At 40.7% G+C, this 12,488-nt stretch overlaps 1 protein-coding gene across 2 annotated transcripts in view; it reads right to left on the bottom strand.

Annotated features, from left to right (window-relative positions):
- Nucleotides 1-12,488, bottom strand: part of ctnna2 (catenin (cadherin-associated protein), alpha 2) — a 1,403,856-nt gene that overhangs the window by 963,421 nt on the left and 427,947 nt on the right. The gene's annotated exons all lie outside the window — the stretch shown is intronic.

The raw sequence follows: 12,488 nt of genomic DNA, 5'->3' as shown, positions 1-12,488 counted from the left end.
TATTGCAGGCTTTCCCCATAACATCGCTCTTCCGACTGACTGAAAGTAGTGCAAATGGTTTCTTCTCGTTGACCTCCTCAATGAAGAAGTGAACAACCAACGCTGGCACGTGGTTGAGATTAGCGGCAAGCAGACTGGAATGATTGGGAGGCTAGGAAGTTAAGAGTGACAGTGGCTTTGACTTATTACATGAGCATGGGAGATGCCTGGAGTGCTGCTGCCAGGGAGGTAATCGCAACAAATTGACAAGAATGTTTAAGAACCACTGAGAAAGATACATTGACAGGCAGGTAACAAAGGTATTTAGACCACATGCGGGTGCATGTGGTCTAAACACCTTCGTTACCTGCCTGTCAATAGTTTAATTTATCATGATAGTCGACACAGATATCATGGGCAAATGGTTTTATTGCTGTGCTGTACTTTTCAATATTCTATGTTCCATGGGAAAATCAGTTTAGGAACATATTTGAGTCTTCACTGCATATTGCAGGGGTTTCACAGATCTCAGTGAAGACAAAAAGTGCATTTTTCCCCGTTATATGAGAGTTTCAGATGTAACGGGAATTAGTGAAATAAATAAGAATTTCCATTTTTCATGACAATGAGTGTTAAAAAACACACTGGAGATAAACTTTGGACACTTTGATGAAGGCTATCAGATTCAAACTTACCTGTTTTTGCCTCCACAGATGCTACTTGAGGCATATTGGAAGCAATATTAAGTCCAGTTACTGTGTGACCAGTGTGCTAGGATGGTTCACTGGATATTACAACCCCCATTAGTTAATTTATAGAATCATTTGCTGGCAAAACATACATAAATAAACACACAAGGTATTGCAGAAACTGAAATCTTGTGCAAAACACAAAGGGGTGGAAGAAACCAATGGGTCAGGCAGCATCTGTGGAAGAAATGGATAGGTGACATTTTGGGTCAGAAGCCTTCTTCAGCTTCTGAAGAAGGGTTCTGACCTTACACATTGTCTTCCATTCCGTCCACAGATGCTGCCTGACACGTTGACCTCCTCCAGAACTTTGTGTTTTGATTAATAAATGTATGCTTCCATGTAGGAATGTTGCCTTCACTGAGAAAAATAATAAAACCAAGCAAAAACATTCCTCTAAATGTTTGCTGTAAAATGCTCTATTTATTTAAGATTTCAAATGAGCAAATACATTCCAAAAATATCATCGTCGATAATGGCCAAATAATATTAAAAAGTTATCTTCAAAATGTGTTCATTATATATCTGAGCAAACAGGATTGCAATGTGTTAATTAGAATGGGTTTCCATTGTATCAAACTCACATCTAAACTCTGTGTGTGTGTGTGTGTGTGTGTGTGTGTGTGTGTGTGTGTGTGTGTGTGTGTGTGTGTGTGTGTGTGTGTGTGTGTGGTGTGTGTGTGTGTGTGTGTGTGTGTGTGTGTGTGTGTGTATATACACACAATTGAATACTCTCCAGAGCTGCCCTAGTCTTAACATTTCTTTAGTGATGCATAAGCCTATTTCCTAAAGGAGAGCCTGATAAAATACTTTAATGCAGACCACATTTCCCATCACTTAATCCATTTTAAATGTCAGATACTTCATCTTCATTAACTTGATCCTTCCTATTCACTGCCCTGATTTGTTTTTTAATGTTTATGAATAATAGTTTCACAATTTCAATCTATGAATTAAATACAGTCAGTTTCATTTCATCGATCATTTTTTGGTTATAAAAATACAATGCAAACTATATTCATTGGTACTGGCACATCTCCTGCAATATGTCATGGGGAAAACCTATACATTAAAGATCTGCTGCATTACTGAGCAGGCGTGTGCTTCCAGGAGACATACCCCTCCAAAGACATTGGTGATTATGTCAGTGTATTCCAGACACACACACTGTATTTGGAAGCCACAAAAGCGTTGACTTGACATTCTGATAGGAATATATACCAGATTTAAATTCCTCTGACCCACATCAAACACAGGTACAGTATTTCTCTTTAATGAAATGGCAGTTTTTGTTTCAGAAAACAGGAAGTGCTGAAAATGCTGACCATTGATCTAAAACATTATGGAGGCACAAGGAACAGTAGATGCTGGAATTGTGAGTAAAACACAAAGTTCTGGAATAACTCAGCGGGACAGCAAGCATCCAGGGAAGGAATGGTGGGAGAGAGGGAGCATATTTGAGGAGATTTTGTAGTGCATAGAAACATAGAAACATAGACAATAGGTACAGGAGTGGGCCATTCGGCCCTTCGAGCCAGCACCGCCATTCATTGCGATCATGGCTGACCGTCCCCAATCAATAACCCGTGCAGCGGTGGAATGGAAACACAAGGACCTGCAGGTGGTCAGAGACAGATGCTGGTTGACCTGCTGAATTGCAAATGTTTTGATCTACAACAATAACTCTCTCTCTCAAAAGCTACTTGCTGATTTGTTGAATATTTTCAGAACTTTCTCTTCCTCTGAGATTTCTAGAGAAATTGGGAATTTATTTTTGCTGTACGTTTATATTTTTTTATCATGCGAGTTTTTTCTTTCATTTCCTTTCTTAAAAATATTTCACTCTCTTTTTTCTTATTTTAGTCTTATTTTCCAATCTATTTTTTTTCTCTTAGTGTTCCCTTTTTCTTTTTAATTTGTCATCTTACTGAACCTATTCTTTTCGGACATCGCTGCTTGGCCTTGCGTTCTAATTCCACACCTATCAAAATTACCAAAAATAACCTTAGTGTTATCTTTGTCATGTCATGAAAGGGAACTAATTGGATAATTTGAAGAGCATACAGGTCTGGCTAACAGGAAGTTATATAGAATTGGAAATTAGCATGAACCTATCACCAAAATGTTTCCTGAAGGTTAGATCTATTTGTAATTCGGACACGAGGAGAAAAGGTGAATACAAGTATATCAGTTATATGCTTATTTGCCATGTAGTGTTATCATGAACAGTGTGTTTTTCACAAACAAGTGTGTTTTTCCAAAGACGTGCAGGTTTTTAAGTTAATTGACTTTAATAAATTGTCCCCAGTGTGTAAGTGGTGGATGGGAAAGTGGGGTAACATAGAATTAGTGTGAACGAGCAATCAATGGTTGGCATGAATTTGCCCTGGGCCAAAGGGCCTGTTTCTATGCTGTATTCTAAACTCTAAAGGGAATCCACCTGTTCTCTTAAAAGGGGTATAAAACCACGAGGAGAGTAGATAGGGTGAATGTACAGTCTTTTACCTACGGTAGGGGAATCAAAAACTTCAGGAATAGGTTTAAGGTGAGAGGGCCAAGATTTAATACGGACCAGAGGGGAAACCTTTTCACTCCAAAGTGGTGGATATATGGAACAAACTGCCAGTGGACGTAGTTGTGGGAGGTACTATAACAGCATTTAAAAATCACTTGGACAGGTACATGGATAGGAAAGTTTGTTGTTATATGTGCCAAATGGGACTAGCTTAGATGGGCATCTTGGTCGACATGGGCATCTTGGCTGAAGGGCATTTTTCTGTGCAATATAACTATGTCTGTAAGTGAAAGTTAAACATTTTGGTAAGAGCAGTAATTTGAAGGAACAGAGTTGATGATGATGGGCTGAATCATCTTCGTCTATGTCCCAGCAAGCAGACATAAGTGTATAACCTGGAATATTGCTGTGGTAACTCTACATTTTCAGAGGTGGTGCCTTATGATTGAAAAATTAAACTCAATTAAACAACTACTACTCTGAAAGTGAGATTAGTTTCACGTAAGTAGGTAGACAGGTATATGCTTGCCTTTATTGGTCTGGGCATTGAGTCAGCATGTCATGTTGCAGATCTTATAGGACTTGGTTAGGCCACATTTGGAGTATTGCGTGCAGTTCTAGTTGTCCCATTTCGGGGAGGATGTGAAGGCTTTGGTGAGTGTGCAGAAGAGGTTTACCACAATGCTGCCTGAATTAGAGGCCTGGATTAACTATGAGGAGATGTTGGACAAATTTGGATTGTTTTCTCTGGAGCCTCTGAGGCTGAGGAGAGACCTGATAGAAGTACAGATCCAATGCCGATTTTCACACTTTAATCCAGACAAAACTCCTCTCGCAGGCCCACATCGGATGGCAGAGGCGACGGCATGCCCACCCTACCACATTTTTGGCATGTTTGGCAAATCACGGGGCGGCGGCGGAGGTCAACCCGCTAGTCCAGCCAGTAAATTGGCATATCATCCCAGTGGGAGGCCACTGATCCGACCCTCATTGAGACTTCCGAGGGCAACTCGTTAACTGACGCCTGTGCTGCCCATTCAAGAAATGCAAGTTTTGCTGTAAACTTAATTTCCATTTAATATCTGTTTATTTAAGTTTATAGCATAGTATGGTGCTTCAGAGAGACGGGAGGGGTATAATTAGTGGGTCACAGGTGTGTTGGTCGTGCAAAATTATAATATGGCAAGGCTCTGTAACCACGGGTGCCGGAGAATTAGTGATAGACTTGTATATAAAGTTATGAGAGATATAGATAGGATAGTCAGAACCTTTTTCCCAGAGTGGAAATGTCAAAGACTAGAGGCCAGAGCTTAAAGGTGAGAGGGGCAAAGTTTAGTGGAGATGTGCAGAGCTGGTTTTACACACAGAGAATGGTGGGTGCCTGGAATGCGCTGCCACGGGTGGTGGTGGAGGCAGATAAGATAGTGGTATTTAAGAGGTTATTGGATAGTTGTCAGGATATGCATGGAATCAGAATTAGAATCACACATTATTCGCCAAGCATATTTTGCAACATACGAGTAATTTCACTGGCCAGGTCAGTCAAACAATTAAAAGCAACAAATCACTCAAAAACACATTTTAACATGAACATCCACCACAGTGACTCCTACACATTCCTCACTGTGATGGAAGGCAAAATAAAGTTCAAGACCTTCCTTTTGTTCTTCCTCAGTCGGGGGCCTCGAGCCCTCCATTGACGGGATGGTCTTGACTCCCGTAGCCGGCGGCATTGGAGCCGTCCGCTTTGAGGCTCCCGCATCGAGGGGATGTCAGCTCCCGACGCGCCGGGTGGTCAAACCCCACATCGGGGCTGGTCGAGCCTTCCGTGGCATTGGAGCCCCCGACTAGCCTCATCCGAGACTGCGAGCCCTTGATTTGATTTGATTTGATTTGATTTGATTTGATTTGATTTGATTTGATTCCTTTATTGATGGTAAGTCCATGGTGGTCACGGTGGGAGCAATCCCAGGCAAGGGATCCACTCTGATGTGAAGTCCGCTCCCCGCGGTGGGGCTCACGACAGTCCGAGGAGGCTTCCAGCTCCAATGATGGTAGGCCGCAGAGCCCGGAGAATGTGATCCAAAACTTGATCACATCTCCGGGAAGGTAGGAACTTGAAAAAAAGTTTCCCCCGATCCCCCCCCCCTCCCCCCTCCCCCCACATAAAACAAACCGAAGAACATTAAAACCAACTTTTAACAAACTAAAATATAACAAAAAAAAGAAAAAACGAACAGACTGCCAGCAGGGCTGCCATCTCCCTGGTGCATGGAGGGATTACGGGTAGTCTGAGATTAGTTTAGCTTCATATTCGCACATGGTTATTGTGGGCCAAAGGGCCCATTCCTGAGCTGTACTGTTCTCTGTTCTTGCAACAATTAACATTACAAAAAAAAAACAATTTGGTCATTCATTCAGCCTCCTGGGGTATGTGAGACTTTGTTGTTTACAAAATAATAAAATTGATTGTCTGTATAACAATAACAACTCTGTAGTTCACTTTTAAACAAGTCCCTCTATAATTCAAAGGAGGCGTATCAAGCAGTCACTGTCTCCTCTGCTTGCAATGGCCTCTACCCTAATAATCCAACAATGGCATCCCTCTGTTTTCTAACTTGAACCAGCACCAGTTCTATATTAATTTATGAAAAAGTAGAAACATCACAGAATCCAAAGGGGGGAAATGACTACTGAGAGTGGGCAGCATTGAGATTATAATCAGATCAGCCGCAATTTTATTGAATACCAGACAGAGCAGGCTGTAGGAGCCGATTCCTACTGGTGATGTAAATGTATGTTTACCTTTAGGCGGTGGGAATTGTTGACGGCTGTAGAAATAATGAATTCTTCCATTAATCTAATCTACTGCAAGAAAAAAGATGGATGTGGGTAATTTTACACCACACCAAATTTTGAGTTTTCTTCATTCTAGAATAAATGCATATAACTTAGAACAGCACAGCTCACAAGCACCAAATGAAGATTAAAATCAAAATTCAGGAGTGAAGAGATCTGATATGAACTTGGCCCATTCCCATTCAGTTTGTTAAGAAACTCTAGGCGGTGTAGTCAGAGTCAATTGCAGAGTAGGTTTCTTGTGCATGCAGATCTGTGAGAAAGGATTGGAGACTGCCAAGTTCAGTGCCAATTCTTTTACAAAGAGAGACAAGTCTAATTGGGTAATGGCATGCCAGTTGGTGATGGACAAAGTGGTAGAGTGTCTAATTCAGGATGAAATGACTGTTAACCAGTTAAAGAGTTGTCCACTAAAAAAAATCTAAATGGTTGAATGCATTTGGCAAGGTAAAAATTAGTGATTGCTCTAGAATTTTATCTATATTGAATTCGGGTTTCGATTTAAAATTAGTTTAAATTTGGTGGGGGGGGGGGGGGGGGGGGGGGGGGGGAAGAAATGGAGTAAAGGAAGAAATGGAAGAAGGGTTTCTCAGACTAATTTTAAGTGGAAGGTGGTATTCTGTGTATCTGGGGAATTCCTGCCTGTTATGTTTTGAATTTAGTGCTACAGAAAAAAATGCTGAAATCCATAAATGATAAAAAAAAAATTAAAGGAACACATGATTTAGGAGAATATAAAAGTTAGGAGAAAATAATAATGATAAGCCTTCAGCAGACTAGGCAAAGCCTGTGTGGATTCACAAGGATGCTATCTGGTTAAAGGAAATGTCTGCAGAATTCTGCATTCAAAAGGCATGCTATTTCAGCAATGTTTTCTAGTTGTATCAGGCTGATATTTAATGTCCATCAGTGAAAATCTAGGACAGCCTTTCCTCTGAGTTGATGCTACGAAATGGGTAGTCACTGTTCAAACAAATGTAGCATGAATCTTACATCAGGAGAAACGTATTGCACAGGATCGCAATGCTGAGTAACCTCTATCTAACCCAAAATATTGTGAATATTTCTTTATTTCACATAATATGTATCTTGCTATATGAAACCCATCAGACGATCAGGAAATACAAAGAGTTCTGTTACTGCCTTCTAGAAATCAAGAATGATCATTGCTTGACATACATAAATCATAAGGCCCTTTGGCCCTATTTGCCCATGCTGTCAGCATGCACCAGAAATTTAAAAATGGTGCATAGACTGGTGCCACATCTGGTGCCAAGTCCATGGATATTTCTAAGGTGGAGATTGATAGGCTCATGATTATTACAGGGGTCAGGGGTTATGGGAAGTAGGCAGAAGAATGGGATTGAGAGGGAAAGTTTGAACACAATTCTCTAAATGCAGCTATATAACTGCGACTTGACCTCCCAACTTTCAATACTCGGGAAACGTAAAAATGAGTGATTCAATCAGCCATGACTGAATGGCGTAGTAGACTTGACGGGCCGAATGGCCTAATTCTGCTCCTATAACTTATGAACTGATGGATCAATCTTAACATGCAAAAAGAATGTGAAAACATCTACAGATATATTCTTTCTGAACCAATCTACAAGATCCAAATCAATTAAACTGGATTTAATGTATAATTTCATCAACATTGTATGCTGCTAGTTCATCTTTGTGAAGAAGACAATAATTGAAAATGTGAATGCTAAAAAAGAGGAAACTTCCACATGAGGCAAACTGCAATGGAATATAAATTGGAGAGATTCCTTGAGCAAACAGTGGAAAATACTATCAAACAGCCAGTGCCTTAAGCACTGCTTTCAATTCAGGGTGAGTTCAGGGCCGAAACAGTGATCCCAAAATCACTATGACTGACTTCCCTTAAACTCACTAATTGTCAAAAGGTTGTATGCTGTCAGGTACCCAAGCTAATGGTCTCTGCGAACAATGTAAGTGGATCTGGTGGTGAGGGGGTGGCTGTTTAGGGCAAGGATCACAGCTGTGACAGGAAAATGGAGCCTGGGGGTGGGGACAAGTACTTAGATAATTAACTGATAAAATGGCCCTCTTGGGCTATATGTTCACAGTGACATCATATTAATGCCACTACCACCACATGTTAAACTGATGCTGTGGAAGTAAATTAGTGTTGAAGTTTCATTTTTGCCCTCAGTGCTCAACTCCTGATTCACAGTGAGGCCCTCGTCAGTCTATTGTGGTTTAAAACATGCCTATAAATATGACACATTATGTTATTTGCGTTATTTACAGCCATGTTACTGTGAACTCCCAATGAGTTGTCTTCATTAGAAAACAGCAGTTTAAAACTGGGGCTTTATATTGAATCCCTATAATTTATACTTGATTTCCGTGTACACGATAAAGAAAAAAATATTGTGCATATTGATCAGAATAATACTCGAGTTAAGTTATGAGAATTGGTTGCATAAACTTCTATGTCCTGCATTTATGTAATACCTTTCACATAACTATCAGGACATAGAGTCCTGCAGCATGGAAACCGCCCCTTCAGATCAACTTGTCCATACCGACCAAGATGCCCCATCTAAGGCAGTCCCATTTGTTCGGTCCATATCCCTCATTTTAAAAATTTCTACTGCCTGTGATTTACCTTTGGAGTGCAGTCAATGTTTTAATGCAACAAATTTTACACAACAGATTCCCACAGTGGGAACCTGTTTACACAACAGGCTCCTCCATTGCCAGAGTGAGCACCAGCACAAATTGGATGAACAGCACCTCATATTTCGCTTGGGTAGTTTACACCCCAGAGCTATGAACATTGACTTCTCCAATTTGAGATAGTCCTTGCTTTCTCCCTCCTTCCCCTCCCCCTTCCCAGCTCTCCCTCAAGCCTACTGTCTCCGCCTCTTCCTTTCTTTTTCCCGCCCCCCCCGACGTCAGTCTGAAGAAGGGTCTCAACCCGAAATGTCACCTATTCCTTCTCTCCATAGATGCTGCTTCACCTGCTGAGTTTATCCAGCATTTTTTATCTACCCACAGTGGGAGGATATTTTAGTAAATAAAATATTCGTATGTTGATTAAATGGAAAAATATTGACCAGGATACCGGGATCATTCGAATGCTTTTCTCGGGACTAGTGCCACAGAAATCATAAATGGGAACAGATGGGACCCCATTTTAACATCTTATCTAAAAGGCAGCACCTCTGAGACTGCAGCACTCCTTCGGTGCTCGATTGCAATGACAGGCTGTATTGTTCTACTCCAGCACAAAAAATGCTATCGGGTCACAGCCTCCTGATTCAGAATTTAGAATGCTCCCAACTCAGGCACAATACAATGTGCTGTTTAAAATGTTTAGGATATTTGATATGCTGGATACAAAAAAATATATTTCCTCTGGTGAGGGCATTACAAACAAAGGGTGGCCATTTTTTAATTTGTATAAGACCATTCAAAAAAAAATCAAGAAATATTTTACACACTAACAAGGGTAGTGTCCTTCACTTCTGAAAAAAAAAAAATTCAGATTCAGTAGCAGTGAAAATTTCCAATAGAATATGAGAGAATTTGATTTCCTGGGTTTTCTTTACATTTCCAGCATCTCCAGGCTTTTATTTTTATTTTGTTAAATGAAGGCGACTAGACAAAATGTTGACAAATGTAATTAACTGAGGGACTGATCAGTCATATTCTGTGGATGGTAGAACTGGAAATCGCCATCTTTGCATCTACCTTGGGACCCATTTCAACTCCAGTTCTGTCGGTGGCTGATGAAACAAATGTGAAACCTGCAATCTCAGCCACAGTATCCGTTTGATATTGCAAATGGATGGATAATTTGAGGGTCTCTAAACTATGCACTATCCATAATTTAAACCATGTTTCTATCTATTCTCTATAAAGAATTCAATGTTCTCAATGCTATCCTAAATGTTTCTTCACCCTGTTGAGCAGTCATGACCTAGGGATTCCTATGAGTCTGCTGAACAGTTACATTTTATCAAGGAGTCTTTGAGGATATCCTTGGATCATTTGCTCTGTTCAACTGGTAATCTTTTCTTGTGGCTGAGCTAGGAATAAGATGCCTATTCAGGGGATGTGTGAATGACATGCCTGTCCAAATGAGCCAACTGAGTGTTACTAGGTCCTCCAGTTCTGGGGATGATGGCCTGGGAAAAAACATTAACATTGGCTCTCGCCTGAGAATTTGGGAGTGGTACCTCTTCAGTGGTTTGAGGTGCTTATTGTCAGTGATCCATGAATCAGAAGCATACAGGAAGGCGGGGATCCATGATATCTAAAAGATCATGAGCTTTGTGCTTTTATACTTCAAATACTGTTTTCCACACACAACTAAAATAATTGGCAGCCTATTCTCTCCAGTGCCTGAGCAACTGATATGTTGAAGCAAGAAGAGAAACAGGCTAGAAATACTCCTGGTCCAATTAGTTGGGACTTTACTTAAATAAGGTAACATTGTTCAATGGCATGTGTAGGATTTTTGAAGTGGCATAAGAAAAATAACTTTCTAACTTGCTACTGGTTTCTGTACTCAAGTGCCTGAGCTATAGGCTGACGTTTGGCTGGCTAGAACTTTATTCCTTAGAGTGCAGGAGGCTGAAAGATGATCTTATAGAAGTATATAAAATCATGAGGGGAATAGACAAGGTGAATGCAGTCTTTTTCCCAGGGCGGGTGAGAGTTTAAGGTGAGAGAGTGGAGATTTAATTGAGGCAGGTATGATAACATCATATACATATATATTTGGACAGGGACATGGGGTGGAAAGGTTTAAGGGGATATGGGCCAAGTGTGGGCAAATGGTACTAACTTAGATGGACCATTTGGTCAGCATGGATGAGATGGGCCAAAAAGGCTGTTTCCATGCTGTATAACTCTGATATCTGAAATGGGCTACCAGAAAAAGTGGTAAACCCAGGAACAATAACAATATTTAATAGGTATCTGGACAGATACTTGAATGACAAGGCCCTAGTGATTTGGAATCAATACAGACAACTGAGATTGGTCATGGTGGATTGCATGGGCATGATGAGCCAAAGGACCAGGCTCTCTGCTGTACAACTCCATGAAACTTAGATTATAGTCAAAAATGATGTGTTGAGGCCAATATAACCATCTCAAAAGGATCACAGTCAACAAACTTTGTTTTGGATAGCTAGGTAAGCACAAGAAAAAAAGACAAGAACTTACATTTATCAAATAAAACAGAAAATGCTGGAGGCACTCAGCTGGTCAGACAGCATTGGTGGAAAAAGAAACATAGTTAATGTGTTATGTTGAGGATCCATTATCTTATAACCATATAACCATATAACAATTACAGCACGGAAACAGGCCATCTCGACCCTACAAGTCCGTGCCGAACAACTTTTTTCCCTTAGTCCCACCTGCCTGCACTTATACCATAACCCTCCATTCCCTTCTCATCTATATGCCTATCCAATTTATTTTTAAATGATACCAACGAACCTGCCGCCACCACTTCCACTGGAAGCTCATTCCACACCGCTACCACTCTCTGACTTGAAACATTCTTATTTGACTTGAAATGTTAACTTTCTTCATTTTTTTGATTTTCGTTGCACTTTAGAGTGAAGCTCATTAGAAAATTAAGCAGCGTTGTAACATTGGGAGACACCGTAGCCGGCTTGAAAACTACAAGACATTAGCTAATATTTTAGTGTGAACGAAATTAGTTTCAATTAGCGGCACAGTGATGCAGCCAGAGGTGCTGCTGCCTCACAGCTTCAGCATCCTGGGTTCGATCATAACTTTCGGTGCTTCCACAGATGCTGCCCGACCAGCTGAGGTCCTCCAGACCTTTGTGTTTTGCTCAAGATTCCAGTTTCCTTCTCGGAACTCATGGACACTTGGCCGAGGTACTCGTACAGATAATTGTTAGAAACGCCCGTGGACATGAATAACCATTCGGGGCTGGCAACTGAAAAGGCAACGACGGTCCTTACCAAGAGGAGCACGGAAAATGGGCAATAATAAATGGAAATATTACTTCGATGTTCAATGTTTTGCACTTATTTCACCCATGCCTTTAACCACTTGTAGCTATTTTTTTTTTGTGTGTGTGTTGGAATCATTCATGGCAATGCCCGTTCATAATTGAGGTGACATTAGAAAGTAAGCGAGTCAAAGCCGTTACTGTTTTGATTCATTCTCACTCCATTAGAAAGCGTCCTGATGCACACTGACAGGCTTGTTTTATGGTCCCTGCCTGAGCGAGGATCCGCACTAATCAGCTCCTCTAAAAGCACTCATTTGAATAGATGTTTTGAATGGTTCGTGGAAAATATTTTATGGTCCGAGTTGGGAATTTATTGGATATGTGTTTTTTTCCTCCCTCGTGTCGGTCT

The sequence above is a fragment of the Leucoraja erinacea genome, chromosome 1 (genome assembly GCF_028641065.1).
Source record: "Leucoraja erinacea ecotype New England chromosome 1, Leri_hhj_1, whole genome shotgun sequence".
Classification (NCBI taxonomy): domain Eukaryota; kingdom Metazoa; phylum Chordata; class Chondrichthyes; order Rajiformes; family Rajidae; genus Leucoraja; species Leucoraja erinaceus.
This window is presented reverse-complemented; position numbering and strand designations above follow the sequence as displayed.